An 18,504-nucleotide genomic window follows, 5' to 3' on the forward strand; every position below is an offset into this window, starting at 1 on the left:
CAACCCTGTTTGTTCTCTATAGAGAACATATATATATAACTCTATATAAGAGTATTTTATGCTTTGCTTCCCTCTCTTTTTTTCCCTTCCCCTATATACATCTTTATGTATTTTGTATATGAATCATTTGTTGGAAAGATGTGTTAGAAATATCTTCTCCTGTTCAGTGGATTATCTTTTCAGTCACTTTGTAGTATCTTTTGATGAATATAATTCATAATTTTAATGTAGACAATTTTTAAAAATATTTTTGTTTTATAATAAGTTTTGTGTCCTCTTAAATGAAACTTTTATGTACTCTATGATCATTAATATATTCATCTGTATTGTCCACTAGAAGATTTTCTTGTTCTGTCTGTCATTATAGATCTTAGTCCATCTAAAATAAATTGTTTGTTTAAGAATACAACTTTTTTATCGCTTCTCGGCCTTTTAGCGAAGATCAAGTGTAGTATCTGTTCTTATCAGTTTAATATCTGATATGTCCTCTATTCAAGGACAATATATTAAATGGATTTTGGAATTAGGAGATGGAATAGGAGCTTATATACTTATATACTCCGTCCACTCAACCATCGACCTGGTATTGCAGTACTTCCAGTAACGGTGCACCCCCTTCAGGGGGAATTAACTGTTGTGCAAAAATTGGAATTTAAGAAGCCTTGTGTTAGGTTTTGTCACTGTGCTGCTTTGCTCTCGATAATAAAAACTTACTGCATTCAGGAAAAAAAAAAGAATACAACTTTATTTTCTTCATATGGGTACTTACTTGTCACAGCAAACTTTACTGAAAAGATTGCCCTTTGTGCTTGCTTCGGCAGTACATATACTAAAATTGAAAAGATTGTCCTTTAACTACCGTTTTGCAATGAATCCTTTGTCATATAACAAGTGTCAATATGTCTATAAGATTTTTTTTTCAATTCCATTTGTTGATTTGTTTTTTCTACACTAATGCCACACTGACTTAATTACTCCAGCTCTTTAATAATTCTTAGGCTCTCCTAGAGCAAGTCTATCACCTTATTTTTTAAAGAATCTTTTGGTTATTCATGGCTCTTTTCTTAACATATAAGTATTAGAATCAACTTACCAAATTCCTCAAAAAATACCTTTTGGGATTTTGATTTTAATTGCATTGAATGGATACATCTATTTTGAGATAACTGACCTTTTAAAAATATTTAAATCTTTAGTTCATAAACAGGATATATGCCATCCTTTAAGTCTTTTTTTAATGTCTCACAGTAAAGTTTTATACTTCTCCCTATAAAGGACCTGCATATATTTTGTTATGCTTATTTCTAGGTGTTACTGTAAAAATTATATCTTTTTTTGATCATATAGTATGCATTAGTCATTTTATAGGATGTTGGTTATAATCTTAATTAGCAGATGTCAATTTTTTTATTTTAGTCACATAACATAAAATTAACCATCTTAACCATTTCGAAGCATACAGTTCAGTAATAAAAGTATATTTATACTGTTGTGCAACCAATCTCCGTAACTTTTTATCTTGCAAAACTGAAACTCTACCTATTAAACAATCCCCATTTGTCCTCTGCCCAGCTTCTAGAAACCACTATTCTACTTTCTTGTAACAATACCTTTTTGTTTACTTGAGTTTTTTAAAAAAGCTTTTACTTATTTATTTGACAGAGAGAGAGATCACAAGCAGACAGAGAGGCAGGCAGAGTGAGGAGAAGCAGGCTCCCCACCCAGCAAGAGCCTGATGCAGGGCTCAATCCCAGGACCCCAAGATAAAGACAGAGGCTTAACCCACTGAGCCACCCAGGCGCCCCGCTTACTTGATTTTTTAACTGTTTGTTGCTCATAGTACTTTTAAGTCTCTTATTTCTTGAGGATTTTCTGTGTAGCTACTCTCAGTTATTGGTAAAGGTATACAAACTCTGACTATTAATTGTGGATTTGTCTATTTCTCCTTACAGCTTAATCAATTTTCGCTTCAAAAATTTCAAAGTCCTGTCATGTCTATAAATGTTAGCAATTATTATGTCCTTTTGATGACTTCTCTTTTATTATTATGATATGATTCTCTTTATCCTTGATAACATTCTTTGCTTTGAAATCAACTTCAGTATTAATATATCTACCCCAGCTTTCTTTTCATTTGTGACAGCGTGCTGTCTTTTTCAATCCTTATTCTCTTAATTTTTTTATATTTTTATATTTATAGCATCATTTCAGTTGAAGATTCTCAGCAAACTAAACATAGAAGGTAACTTACTCAACCTAATAAAAGGTACCTGTGAAGAACCTACAAGATCCAAATACTCAATGGAGAGAGACTGAATGCTTTCCCCCTAAAATCAGAAACAAGGCAAGGATGTCCATTTTAATACTGTATACAACATTACACTGAAGATTCCTGTTAGTAAAATAAAACAATAAAAAGAAACAAGACATGTAGGATTGGAAAGGAAAAAGTAAAAACGCCTGAGTAGTAAAAAAGTAAAAAAGTAGAAAATGTGATGAAATATATGAAATGCTACAGGAACAAATAACTGGCTTAGCAGGTTTACAGGATAAAAGATCAATATACAAAAATTAATGCTGTTCCTATGTTGTAGGAATTTATAATCAGAAATTGAAATATTAAAATATCATTTATATTATCAAAAATGCAAAATATTAGCAATAAAATCAAGAAAAGTTATGTCAGACCTATACACTGAAAATGACAAAACACTTGTCAGAGAAGCTAAAGAATGCCTAAAAAGATAGAAATACATGTCTATGGGTCAGAAGACTCAATATTGATAAGATGTCAATTCTCCCTAAATTGGTCTATAGATTCAATGCAATCCTAATAAAAACCCAGCAAACTTTTTTAGTAGAAGTTGACAAATCTACTCTAAAGTTTATGTAGAAATACAAAAAGTTCTTGAATAACCTAAACAACTTATAAAAAGAACAAAACAGAAGAATTCCTATTACCTGATTTCAAGATTTATTATAAAGCTACTACCAAAATAGTATAGCATTGGTATAAAGAGAGGCAATGGAATAGAATAAAAAATCCAGAGACAGACTCACAAATATATCAAATATGATTTTCAGCAAAGGTGCATAGACAATTCAGCAAATAAAGTATAGTTTTTTCCAAAATATGTCACTAGAATTGGGAAGAAAGAAGGAGAACTTCATCTGATGTCTTGTACCATATATAAAAATTAACTCAAAATGTAAAACAAAACTAGACAAGTTCTAGAAGAAAACAGAGGAGAAAATCTTCATGATTTTGGATTAAATAAAGGCTTCTTATATGACACCAAAAGTATTACCTATAAAAGGAAAATCTGATAAATTGGACCTCATGAAAATTCTACTCTTCAAAGGAGACGTTAAGAGGATGAAAGATAAGACCCACATTGGGAATAAATTTTTGCAAATCACATAGCCGATGAAAGAACTTATATACAGAATATATTAAGAACTCTCAAAAATTTAAAAAAAAAGAACTCTCAAAAATAAATAAAAATATAAGCAATCAAAAATTTTAAATGAACAAGGTATTTGAATAGACACATATACCAATGGTAAATAAATACATAAAAAATGCTCAACATCATTACTCCATTAGTGAAATATCAATTAACATAACAATGAAATACTTCTACATACATTGTAGAATGGCTGAAAATAAAAGGCCTAACTATATCAAGAGTTGGCAAAAATATGAAACAAACATCATTGCTGATGGGAATGTAAAATGACACAACCACACTGGAAAATAGTTACACAATTTCTTAAAAAGTTAAGCATTCACCTTCCATATGATCTAGCCATTTTAGTCATAGGTATTTCCCCAAAGAAATTAAAGCATATATCCATAAAAAGACTTACATGCAATTATTTGTAGTAGTTTTAGTTGTGATAGCTAAAAGCTGAAAATGACCCAAATATCCATCACAAGTGAGTGGATAAACAATTACAGTATGTCATAAGATGGAATACTACTCAGTAATATACATAGGGAATTACAGACGAATCTCAAAATAATTATGCTGGGTAAAAGAGGCCAACAAAAAAAAATAGTATTTTTGAGGGTATGTGCTTTTGGGTAAATTGGAAGGGGAGGTGAACCATGAGAGACTATGGACTCTGAAAAACAATCTGAGGGGTTTGAAGTGGCGGGGGTGTGGGAGGTTGGGGTACCAGGTGGTGGGTATTATAGAGGGCACGGCTTGCATGGAGCACTGGGTGTGGTGAAAAAATAATGAATACTGTTTTTCTGAAAATAAATAAATTGGAAAAAAATAGTATTTTTACTCTGTAATTCCATTTACATATAATTCTAGAAAATTCTTATGGATCTAAAGTGACAGAAGTTGATCAGGAATTGCCTGGGGATGGGGACAACAAAGAAGCACAAGAAAACTTTGGGGGAGTGACAGATATATTTATTATCTTGATTATGGTCATGGTTTCATTGCTGTATATATATTGTTTTCATATAATTACACATACAAATTCATCTAGCTGTATGTTTTAAATATGTGAAGATTATTGAACATTAATTATACTTTAAACAGTAACAACAACCAGCTTATTTTTTGACAAGTTTTTGGACTGATAAGTAAGCAGTGGTCTAGCTGATCTAGGATGGGATTACATGAGACAACTCAGATCAGTTCCACGTGCTCCTTCATCCTCTAGGAGTCTAGGTGAAGCTTATTCCCGTGTCAGACGGGTCCAAGAGAAAGAGGAAAAGAATGTAATGACTCTTATGGTCTAGGCTTGCAATCACTCTATTACATTGGCTAAGATAAATCAAAAGACCATCACAGATTCAAGATGTGAAAAATAGGCTCTATACCCTGATGGGAGAAACATCAAAGTCCTATTTTAAAAGGATGTAGACACAGGAAAGAGTGTAGACTCTTGGTCATTTTTGCAATTAATCTACCACACCTACTAAATAGCTGGCATCCCTAGAAACGAGGCGTTACAAATACTATTTCCTTTGATCATCCTTAGAACTCAAATAGGTAGAATCTTAATTTTGAAGATGAAGAAACTGAGTCCTAGTGAAGAGGTTAAGTAATATGACCAAAGTCCCACAGCTAATCAGCTGCAGAGGTGGGATCCAAGCTTTCCTGATTCCAGAGCATCTGCCCTTAGAAGTTATGATTCATCACTTGTCTTTTTTATCCCAAAAGTCATAACCCATCTGCCTAGGATGGCCCCCACCTCACTGCGATGTCTAGAAAAGGCGCCATTTTTCATTGATAGCATATATAAAATGGGAGTAGGGAGGACTTTCCCTATCTTTAATATCTATGAACCAAGCTTTACCCTGGGTAGATTTTAGTTTAAGTATGAAACCTCTGAAGCAGTATAAATTTCAATCCCAATCAAGAAAAATTATGCTGGGGATGCCTGGGTGGCTCAGTTGGTTAAACAGCTGCCCTTTGGCTCAGGTCATGATCCCGGTGTCCTGGGATCGAGTCCCACATCAGGCTCCTTGCTCAGCAGGGAGCCTGCTTCTCCCTCTGCCTCTGCCTGCCATTTTGTCTGCCTGTGCTCGCTCTCTCTCCCTCTCTCTCCCTCTCACAAATAAATAAATAAAATCTTAAAAAAAAAAAAAGAAAAGAAAAAGAAAAATTACGTTGTGTATGCAAAGATCGCATACTAAACCCCCAATGTGATTTCAAAGGACATGAGAAAGATTGTCCTATTTGAAAAATTTATTAAGACTATTTGATCTACTGAAGGTCAATCATTAACATTATCTACCTGTTTGTACCTGTTTATAAAGGCAATTTGTTAATAAATTGTGTTCCTAAAGTTTATACATAGGCCAATGATTTGGAAATCAGATTACACTATTTTCATAGAAATAATGCAATAAATGCTGCCAGGATAGCCTATTAAAGGCCACTTAATACATAATGGCTGAAATACAATACAAAGAATGAAAGAGTACTTCCATGAAGTGTTTAAAAAATAAAATGTTTCTGGGGAAAAAAAGTGCCTGACAACTTCCAACTCAGTATTCCACAAATAGAATTATCTTCTATATGCCTTCTGAAAATGGAAGAGCAATATAAACATTCAGTTCCCAACAGATATGAAGCATGCCACTTGCTTTAGAAGACAATATCAACTATAGTCACATTTGGGTTTTTTTTTTTAATAAATTCAATTAATTAACATATAATGTATTGTTTCACGGGTACAGGTCTGTGATTCATCAGTCTTATATAATACCCAGTGCTCATTTCAACACGTACCCTCCCCAATATCCATCACCTAGTTTCCCCATCCCTTCACTCCCCTACAGCAACCCTTAGTTTGATTCCTATGATTAAGAGATTCACATTTGTTTTTGTTTTTGTTTTTTTAAGATTTAGTTATTTATTTGTTTTGGAGAGGGAAGGGCAGAGGGAAAGGGAGAAGCAGACTCTCCGATGAGCAGGGAACCTGACACCTGGCTTGTTCCAGGACCCCAGGATCAAGACCTGAGCTGAAGGCAGCCCCTTAACAAACTAAGCCACCCAGGCACCCCCACCTTTGGGTTTTTTTTGTTGTTGTTTCTTTTTTTAGGATTTTACTTATTTATTTGTCAGAGAGAAAGAACACAAGCAGGGAGAGCGGTAGGGAGGGAGGGAGAAGCAGGCTCCCCATTGAGCAAGGGGAAGCAGGCTCCCCCTCGGGCAAGGAGCCTGATGAGGGACTTGATCCCAGGACCCTGGGATCATGACCTGAGCTGAAGGCAGACTCTTATCCAACTGAGCCACCCAGACGTCCCTACTACATTTGTTTTCATCTCACTACACATATAAAGGACATTCATGCCTGTGCATTAACCAAAACAAACAAACAAACAAACAAATCACAGGACTATTTTCAAATGAAAAATACAGTTCATATACACTATGGAGTATTATGCCTCCATCAGAAAGGACGAATATCCAACTTTTGTAGCAACATGGACGGGACTGGAAGAGATTATGCTGAGTGAAATCAGTCAAGCAGAGAGAGTCAATTATCATATGGTTTCACTCATTTGTGGAGCATAACCAATAGCATGGAGGACAAGGGGCGTTAGAGAGTAGTAGGGAATTTGGGTAAATTGGAAGGGGAGGTGAACCATGAGAGACTATGGACTCTGAAAAACAGTCTGAGGGGTTTGAAGTGGCGGGGGGGTGGGAGGTTGGGGTACCAGGTGGTGGGTATTATAGAGGGCACAGCTTGCATGGAGCACTGGGTGTGGTGAAAAAATAATGAATACTGTTTTTCTGAAAATAAATAAATTGGGGAAAAAAAAAAAAAAAAAGAAAAATACAGTTCAGATACTAAAATTGGAAAGTAAGACCTACATCTAAATTTAAGTCCTCTATTCAAAATTCTCCAGTGGTACCCCATCTCACTCACAGTAGAAACCAAAGTCATTAAATAGCCTATAAGGCCCCACATGGTCTGCCCCAGTCTCCTTATTTCTATTGCTTTGCTATCTTTTTCCTCCCCCTCCTCTCTGACTCTGTTCCTACTCTGACCAACTTACGTTTCCCCAAACAGGATAAGCACACTGCTGTCTCAGGGCCTTTGCCCTTGTTTCCTGTAACCAGAACACTCTTCCCCGAGTCACCTATATGGTTCTCTCAACCCCTTCACATCTTTGCCCAAATGTCATTTTTTCAACTAGAGCTTCACTGACCATCCCTTGTGATATAGCAATGATTATTACTCCTTTTCCCCATTCCTTACTCTCATCATCCCTCCTTACTTGATTTTACTCCATATACAGCTTTCCACTTCATATATATTATGCAGGGGCACCAGAATGGCTCAGTCAGTTAAATGTCTGACTTGATTTCAGCTCAGCCCATGATCTCAGGATTGTGGGATCGAGCACCTCATCAGGCCATGGTGGGCATGGAGACTGCTTAAGATTTACTCTCTTCCTCTCCCTCTGCCCCTGCCTCCTCTAAAAATAAATAAATAATTATACTATTCAATTCATTTATTAGTTTATCATCCTACTATCACCACCACTAGCAGGTCAGTTCCATGACAGCGATGATTTTATATCTTTGGGTCCTTTTTATAGGATCCAACACTTCCATGTTCCAGAATGCTGCATAAATAACTTCTCTTATTTCATAATCTATTTATTTATACACATATTTATTTCATATGTATATTTTTTGTTTCACTGTCTCTTTTGAGTCTTCTGCTTAAAGGGAATAGTTCTTCCCTTTGGCAAAAGATTTATCTGGGAATAACTAATGAGCCATCAAAATTGCAGATAGAAAATTCATTGTTGGAATGGTTGGTGCAACAACCTTTCAAATAGTTCTTGGTCTTCGGATCATTAAAAAATTTGTGTTTTCTATATTCCTGTAGAGTGGCATAAATCTGGTTGAAGCTGTTCTCTAATCAATACTCATTTAGACTGTATGATTGTGTAATGTTTTAGCAGCCTGTTGAATTATATCTGCAGTCAATAAAGTATCCATTCATGAATAGCATGTACTATATTATTTAAAACCCAAAATTATATCGATTATGAAAAAGATCCAGTTCAATGATTTTTGCCATTTATTTCATTGAATTAAAATTTTGCTACTTCCTTAAATCTGTTTTTTAACAATTAATCTAGATAAAAACCAGCCCCCATCATTGTTATGAATATATCTATACCATCACTTCCAAGTATTATTTAGTATAGCAACTCTGACATTTGTTGGTATGATTTCTGTAATACAGCTCTCCTCATATGTTGCTATCTTAATACTCATTCACTCTGATTCCCAATTCACTGGATCTGGTTGGGCAAACACTGTGGCCTCCAATCAGGCTGCTAATGGTGCCAAATTAAGAAATGGTTTTGCAAGGCTTATAAAATTAAAGATGACATATGAATTCAAATTTCTTCTTAACTTATCTTGGAAGCTGAAGAAAATATATTGTATTCTGCCTATATTCTCATACCAATACATGCACACTTAGTGGGTTTGGTATTTAACATCAGTCCTCCCCACCTCTTTCAAGTTTGCAGAATACAACTATGAGTTGAACACATTCTGAAGCATTCTCTTTTGGAGAACTCTGATGAATTCTGAAAACTGGAATGCATGTGTCATTTAAAATTATTTTCAAGTTAAATAAATGTATATTGTAACTGACAGTCTATCTTTGATAATTATTTAGGGCACATATTAAAAATATATTGAAATTATACCTTAATAGCACAAGCTTATGGAAATAGAAATCACATTGAGTGAATGCCTACCATATACTCAGCCTAAGATATAATTAAAATATGGATAAGACACAGACCCTACCTAAAGAAAATAATGTTACACATATATATAAAAAGTATCGCACAAGAGAAGATATGGTAAATACCATTAAAATAACATTTTGTTGTTGTAAACAAATTTTGAGCAAAAAACAGATATTATAAACTTTTATTTGAGCATCACAACTTCCTTTCAAGAGATTAAACTCTTATCAAAAATGTCCCCCAATTCAGTCTGTGAAAATTTGAAATATATGTTCAACTGTCTGAAAGTAATTTACTCCTCCTTATAAATAGCTAAGAATAAAACATTTTCAGTTCATCATCTCAAAATATTGAATTTTTCTCTCCAGTTTTCCTGCAATTATTTTCACTGCAACTCTTTGGTAACTTTAAGAACTCACAGAGTAACAGTAAATTACAGTAGCAGTAAATATATATAAGTATATGTATCACTTATATATAAATTACACATATTATCTTCTTGTTTCTCTTCAGAAGAAAAGTTAATCCTGTTCTTTTCTTTCTAAAATAAGCCTTAGTTATTAAATTGAAATTTGTATAATAGGAGATTATGAATATGTTTGATAAATATTTCAGATAGCTTACTGTCATCATAATTTCAAAAGGATTTCCTTAATCTCAACATTAAGGCATAAAAGATTAAGGAAGAGCCTCAAGAATTTTAACTCAGATAATAAAACAGATAAAAAATGAGATTTTCAGAAAGAAGAAATCAATAAAAATATCTAGAATCTAGTATGTATTTTTAACTGAGTATTTTCTATTAAAATGGATAGAATTCACAATTCTTTTACTGTAAAATTATAATGAAGTTAGAAATATATAAATAATGTTCCTCTAATTGTTTGTCAATTTTTAAATTATTTTAAACTGTCAGAATAATATATTTGAAATCTACCTTTCAAAAACCTCACATTTCTCTGGAGCTGCAAGTGTCTCCTAAACATTTGCTTATTGTTTGAAAGTTCTTGGTCCATGAGCATGAGACATTTAACTAGTTATAAATCAAGCTTTATGTTCTGAGAATCTGCACACATCAGCAATTTTACAAATAATCACTGATGTGATGTCAAACAGATTTCAAACATCCTTGTGGCTTTGTGCTGTGATGGATAGACTGGTGAATTTCAAGAAAAGTCAAAATCATGGTATTTGCTTGGTCAACACCAGGATTCTATCATTTATTTTTGAGTCTTGAAGTATTTGATTTACCCTATAATTTTCATTAGCATCTTTTTTTCATGTGTACAACATATTTAACAGTTCTATACATTACTCGGTCCTCACCATGATACATATAGTCACCATCTATCACCATAAAACATTATTATTTATTGACTAATTTCTTTATGTGATATTTTTCACCTCTTAGACTTACCTTCCACCTCTTCTATAACTGGAAATTTGTATCTCTTTTTTTATGTTTTTTAAAAAGATTTATTTATTTTAGAAAGAGAGAGCATGGGGAAAGGGAAAGAGAGAATCCTCAAGCAGACTCCCTGCTAAGCAGGGAGTCTAACGTGGGACTCCATCTCAGGATTCTGAGATCATGACCTGAGCCAAAAATAAAGAGTCTGCCACTTAAACAACTGAGCCACTCAGGCACCCCAGTTTGTACCTTTTAATTCCCTTTACTTTGTCTATTCTCCCCTATGGCAATCACCAGTTGGTTCTCTAAAGTCTGTTTGGGTTTGGGGGGGGGGGGTTGTTCATTTGTTTTGTTTTTAACATTCCACATATAAATGAAGTCATAAGGTATTTGTCTTTCTCTGTCTGACATACTTCACATAGCGTAACACGCAATGGACCCTCTAGATCCATCTATATTGTTGTAAATGGCAACATAACATTCCCTTTTACACCTGAGTAATGTTTCACTGCATATATATACCATATCTTCTTTATCAATTCATCTTTCAGTGGACAGACACTTGGGTTCCTTCTAGTCTTGGCTATTGTAAATAATGTTTCAATAAACATAGGGGCTCATACACCTTTTTGAATAAGTTTTTTTAAATTCCAGTATAGTTAACATACAATGTTGTTATCAGTTACATAATTAGCATTTCTTTTAGTTAGTCTCAGAACACAAGTATTCTACCTACCCCCCAGTGTTACAAACTAAAGGTAAGATTTAATTTAAGCCAAAAAATAGAGATCATTTATATCTGTCTTCAAATAATCTTCAAAGTCGCTATGGGGAAAATGGGTTAGTCTCAACTTGTGGTTACAGAAAGCTGTGCTAGGACTAGAAGAAGAATCAGGCAGGTAGACTGCAGTCAAAATAAGCAAAGGCTTGAATTAGAATCAACTGGAAATGGAGTGTTCTATCTTGTGAGGGGGCATTCCTGGTCACTTGATGTGCCCTACCAGTTATCGAAGATGTTGTAAAAGAATTTGAGTTCAAATTTAGAAACAAGTTATTTGACACCACTTTCTGCCTCTTAGGGCCTCTTCTATTTCATGAAACCCTGGTCTATGGCCAGCTCTATTGACCACTCACACAAAATTGTATTTGACATTTATTCAATATGAACTGATATATTTACATACATGTCACCACAGTATACATAGCAGCCTCTTGGTGACACCTAATTTCCAAACAATTTCCATGTGTAAATAATTCCCCCTGGGGTGATATCTTTGATGAATCAGAAACTGCTGGTAGCAGTTACAGAGGCCTATGCAGGGCAGCAGTAAGACACAAGGCCAAAGGCAGGTGAATAAATATATTCTGGTAACAAGTTCCAAACACTTTTCTTTTCCCTTATTTCTTTTAATAGATTTATAAAGTGATCTTTAACAGTACCAACATTCTCTCCCCTATCAATATTCAAAGTGAGGTGATACTGAGGTCACTGATGGCCAAAGAAAGACATTTTCATGTAATTGAATGCCACGATATTTTGACACAGGTGTTCCAACGTGCCATATTGAGTTATAGAAATCAGAATGTAAAAGCATTCAAAATTCTAAAAAATTATTTTGATAATAATATATTATTATATTGAGAGAGGTTCACTTCACCCTCCACCTTAACTTGCCCTTTTTGCAAGGAATAAGATAAGACAACAGAAGGGAGTGAAGACATCTAATGAACATGTTACTTTACAATCTGTAAAACCTTAAAGCAAGTTTAAAGGCCCCCTTTTCAACCTATGTCTAAATCTATTGCTAACCTACCGTCTTAGGGAAGCAGGGAAGCTTCCATAGGCAGAGCTTTGTGCTGATTCTTCTGTGAACCCTAGGGTCCCTTCCAAAATGTGCACTACCAGAAGGGTGGCTGAGACATGATACCCTATCAGCAGACTAACTGGGAGTGGTAAAACTAGAGGCAAAGAAGCTTATCCATTCTCCTCCTGAAAATAAATGGATCTCAACTATGGTGCTATTGGGTAGATTTGCCACTTAAATTGCTAGGCTTTGGGGAATCCTAACACCCAACTGTTACTTATTTGATTAAACAAAACCCCCTTTACTCCTTTCAGAAGAACTCCATTCTGTACAATATTTAAATGAATGGAAATTAAATAGCATTTGAGAGTCTTGAGAATTTTGCAGTATGTTTTGAGGTATGCAGAGAGATTCCAAGTGGCTGGCTTGGGAATGCAGTTAGTGACAGTAGATAAATCTCTAAGAACACAAGTATTATTCTTTGTCTTATTCACTGCCTAATTAATATATGCTAGAGGGGAGATGAATGAGCAGAAAACATAACAGAATGTGAGAGCTAATAAAGCCGATCCAGGGGGCGCCTGGGTGGCTCAGTCAATTGGTGTTTGCCTTCGGCTCAGGTCATGATCCCAGGGTCCAGGGATTGAGCCCCGCACTGGGATCCCTGCTGGATGGGAAGCCTGTTTCTCCCTCTTCCACTCCCCCTGCTTGTGTTCCCTCTCTCACTGTGGGTGGCTCAGTGGGTTAAAGCTTCTGCCTTCCGCTCAGGTAGTGATCCCAGGATCCTGGAATTAAGCCCGAGTTGGGGGGGGGGTGTCTCTGCTCAGCGGGGAGCCTGCTTCCCTTCCTCTCTCTCTCTCTGCCTACCTATGATCTCTGTCTGTCAAATAAATAAATAAAATCTTAAAAAAAAAAAGCTGATCCAGTTTTGGGGTTAGTCCAAGTCTAGAGCAGTCAATAGTCCAATGAACAGCATCCAAAGAAATCTGGTCAATTTGAACCTACTTCCTGCAGATGTCATCTTCCAAGGAGGTCTAATTTTGTGAGCGCTTAGATGAAGTAATGGAAAAGGATACAATACACAAATTTTAACTAGCTTCCATGAGTTTCATAATTATAAAGCATTTATATATATATACATACATATACACACACATATATATAGCATACATAAAGCATAATTATAAAGCATATCTTGAAATCAAAAAGCTGATGAAATTTATGGAAATTCAGCTGACCTGACAGAATATTCATAATTCTTACGGATCCTAATAATTATTCATAAAATGTGAATGTATTTTATTTACATATTCATAAAGTTTATTGTCAGGATAATTAAATACCTAATTTTTCTTAGATAAAGTATCTAAGTCCAATAATCAAACTTTTGAATTGTTCAAAGTCATGGGTTTTTAAAAGGTAAAAATAGATGAAGTCAACAGTCTGTCCCTAGGAATTATAAATGGTGCTATGCCATTCTGTATGACACTGAAACAGCTAAAACTATGAGAAACTATATTCTTCTGAATATGTAATATACAACAACGATCTAGGTTTATTTCGAGGTAACATATTTATTATATTATAATAAGGTATATACTATAATATATATCATAATATGTATTATATATATATAATAAATATATTATATGTAATAAAATCATCTTTAACACAAATTAACTGGATTATGTTCTTCTACATGATTACAGCTTATGATCATTGATATGTGTTTTTTTATTTCTTTGGTCCTATAGAGTTTTCTCTTCTCATTCTCAGACATTTTTGTTTCTTTATAGATGTTTTTCTTCAGTGTGATGGACTTTCATGTTTGAGTATTGATGTATTTGAAGTTATATTAGCATTTCTTTTACATATTCTCAGAAGTTCTTAGGGTTAAGCATTACACAGTTCTTAAAACTTTTCAATCTTTGATGATATAAGTAAATACTGAAAGTACTAAAATTCTTAGTAAAAAATCTTCACAAACACACTAAATTTTTATAAACATGCTTAGACATCATAGTAACTTCAAAATCTAAGATATTTGTTAAATGTTAACGTTATTACCCAGAAACTTACACAATTCTTAAAGCAGTCACTATCTACTTCTCACCCTTTGATGTCAACACTTACAAGTTATTAGATATGACTTTCATAAATTACTAACTATAAAAACCAGAGTTACAAACTAAAGACCAGAAGAATTAAACTTGGAGAAATAATTTTAGTGTTTTTGTTATTGTTGTTTGTCTTTTGTTTTAATTAAAATATATCCACCTCTAGGAATAGGAGCCTCAATAGGGAACCAGAGTATGAAGCAGGACAACTAATGATGAAAGTGCCAGTTGTGTAAGCTTGTTCAACCCTTCGAGCTCCTTCTAGACACAACAACAAACAATTCTGGACCAGTACAACTAAATTCTGACACCACTGACTGGTATGGTTAAAGCTTAGAATATTTCTCCTACCTTCATCAGATCTGGCTCAGAATCTGAGCCTCCTGGAGGAAGGTATCAGAAACTATAGTGGACAAGAACTGGGGAAAATAAACTTTGACAGAAAGGAAAATAAAAAATGCCTAGAAAAGATTTGGCAATAACCAAGGCTAAAAATTTGCCTCTAAGAAATGAAGCACTGACCTGCTCATCCATGAGATCTTTGCAAAATGTGATCACAAGATTTCTGTGACTCCATCAACCTTCCCTTCACTGCTCCCTTTATCACCTTCTCTGCCCCCAGAATTCTATAGACAGGATTCAGGCTTTGGGCCAAAATATTGCCTTAGCACTTTTAATCCCAATGTTTTATAAGGATAGAGCATCCCACTGGTCTGCAATAAGATTTGTTTTCTGCATTAGCTCATTTCATGGGTGTGTTCATTTTATAAAATCATGAACCAAACCCCTTGAAATATGTAAAACTCCATGTGTATTCATGGTGGTTATATATATAAGGGACTGTCAGATCCCAACCCCAATTATGTGTACTTACTGAAAACACATTCACAAATGAGTAGAACTCAAGATCATAAGTTCTATTAATTTTAATGCTCCCAAGATGAGTCAGAATTTTTAAAGAAAATGGCTCATTTGCTTGGATCCTTAGCTCTGGAAGTTGTTTTAAATTAGTGAAATTGGTTGTCCTGAAATGTTTAAGTTGATATAGAGTTTTTCTTTCCACTTCTGAGGATTCTTTTCAGTGATTAAGGAGGTTTTATATTTTAATATTAAATAAAATTTTGCCCTCAATAACTTTTACTATTTTAATAGAATATGCATGCTTTGCCTAATATTAGTCAGTTCAAAATGATGTATAAATTATTATAGATTAAATTTCATTACTGTTCTAATTTCTCTATGAGCTACTATGTTATTTCCCCACTGCTCAAATCTAAAATATTATGTGAAAATAAATATTTAAGAGGATGAATTCTACAGCAATTTTGGTTAATAGAACTCACCATAACTAAGAAAATTATTATAATAAATACATATTAAGATGCATTTCACCAAATCCCAGAATATTAAACATTTACAAATGCCCTTAAAAATTAAATAAAATATTCCTAAAAAATGCAAGCTTGTACAATTTGTCATCCAGAGAAATAGTGCAAGCAAAAATGTAAGTTGGTTTAGAGACATGTAAAAAAGTTTCATAAACGTGACTCTGAAAATATATATCTATTTTGATGTTAAGAAAATTGCCATACAGCTTGGCATGACATTTTGCTGGTCTCTTTTTACTCATATAATAATTATTCATTCAATAAGTAAATATACAGGGGTGCCTGGGTGGCTCAGTGGGTTAGGCCTCTGTCTTCAGCTCAGGTCATGATCTCAGGGTCCTGGGATCAAGCCCTGCATCGGGCTCTCTGCTCAGCACGGAGCCTGCTTCCCCCTCTCTCTCTCTCTACCTGCCTCTCCACCTACTAATGATCTCTGTCTGTCAAATAAATAAATAAAATCTTAAAAAAAAAATTAAATATACATATGTATGTATAATAATACATATTCACTAATAATTTCAGAATTATTCAGAATGATATATATTCAGTAATAATTCTGATATTGACATGTTGAAATAATATTTTGGATGTACTAAGTTTATAAGTAATATATATTTAATAAATTTAATATATATTTTAATATATATTTAATAAATAAAATATATATTAAATTTAATTTCATAATTGATTTTAATTAATTTAACATAGATTTAATTTAATGAATTAATAATTAATAGCAACTTCCCTTCTTAGGCTGCTTAAATTTTTTTTTCTCCCCCAGATGGCTGAAAAGAAGTGTCACATTTTACTCGCTCCCCAGCCTTTGTTCCCACCCCCTTCCAGAGAAGGTTTGCTCATGTGGAGGGGGTCCTGTGAGTCACCTCCAGCCTCAGGTGACTGCTGTAAGGGAACTTTCAGCTCCTCTCCCTGCAACACTATGACGTGCCTCGGGAAGCCCAGGCTGCTTTTCTGGACCGCTGCTTTTCTGCCTCCTTGCCTGCTTTTTTTGGAGATTCTGCAAGCAGGGCACGGCCACCTTTATAACAACAGCTATGCTGGGTGTATAATCGTGATTCAGTACTTCCATACAACTCCTGGCGCTCATCACAAGAATATGCCGCAATCCCCATTACCTGTTGAACTCATCCGCCCACACCAACACCTCCTCTATGATTACCAACAGGTTGTTCTCTAGTTAAGAGTCTGTTTCTTAGTTTGCCTCTTTCTCCTTCTCTTTGCTCGTATGTTTCATATCATAATTTCCACAAATAAGTGAAATTGTATAGTAAAAAAAAAAAAATTTGGTATCCATTTAACATGGATACTAGAACATTTTACATTTATAGGAGGCTCTCATTATATTTCTACTGGATAGTGCTGGTCTAAGGAAAATTGACAATAATATTTAAAAAATGTAAAATTTAATATATGTTAAAAAAACCATTCTGAATCTGATAATCAGAAAGTCATGATACAGAATATAGCAGGATGAATAACAGTCACCCAAAGATATCAAATCCTAATGCCTAGGAATTGTAAATGTTATCTTATTTGGAAAAATGACATTTATAGACATGATGAAAGAATTTTGAGTTGAGGAGATTACTCTGGACCTGAGTTGGCCCTAAAAGTCTCACAAGTATCTTTACAGGTGAAAGGCAAAAGAGATAACACAGAAAAGAAGAGGCAATGTGACTACAGAGGCAGAGTTTGGAGTGATGTGGCCACAAGCCAAGGGATGCCAATAGCAACCAAAAGCTGGAAGACAAAATGAGTCCCTAGAGCTCCCAAAAAAGTACAGCACTACCAATACCTTGATGTGGGACTTCTGGCCTCTAGAACTCTATAAAAATATATTTCTGTTTTAAGCTCCTCAGTATGTGGTGAAGGACCCCAGGTCAGAACCATAGTACAGCCTATAAGTTTTAACACGTTCTTCTTATAACCAGCTTTTGCTAACCAAGGAACTGTGGCCAGCTGACCATAGATAAGGGAGTCAGCAAGCAGCACAACAGGATAACAAAGGAAAAACATAAAAAGCAAAATTCTGTGTTTAACCCAGCTGTTCTGGCCTCTGTATAATAATGCTTTGCTAAAGAAATGGAAAATTGCTTAAACCCCTGCTATGTAATCAAATAATGCTCCACCTGGAAGGCTGCTTGGAGGACCTCCACCCCCTCTCCAGGCCCAGAGTTAGGATGAAGGACAACAGCCCGCGTCCTATTATCTAAGCCTTGCAGCTGGCCAGCATCAGGGCCTTGAGAAAAACAAATAACAGATAAGGGTCGTTTTCTAATACCGAGGGCCGGAGAAGTGCAACTCAGCACGTACACTCTACTGTACACTACCTGAACGGTGACTGACCAAAATGTATGGTTTGTCTTAAAGGATTGGCTACCTGCGTGCAGACCTTGCTGTAAAGCTTTAAAATTACTGGCTAGAAAAGCGCGGGCTCTGATGTAACGGACTGTAAGACTCTATATTAAGTCACTCCCGAAACAGATTGGGGCTCTCAGACACTGACCCA

General features: G+C 34.7%; 1 pseudogene; it reads left to right on the top strand.

Annotated features, from left to right (window-relative positions):
• Positions 1–416: 416 nt before the first annotated feature.
• LOC122910847 lies at positions 417–617 on the top strand (annotated as a pseudogene).
• The last annotated feature ends 17,887 nt before the right edge of the window (positions 618–18,504 follow it).

This window comes from Neovison vison, chromosome 6 (genome assembly GCF_020171115.1).
Source record: "Neovison vison isolate M4711 chromosome 6, ASM_NN_V1, whole genome shotgun sequence".
In the NCBI taxonomy this organism is placed as follows: domain Eukaryota; kingdom Metazoa; phylum Chordata; class Mammalia; order Carnivora; family Mustelidae; genus Neogale; species Neogale vison.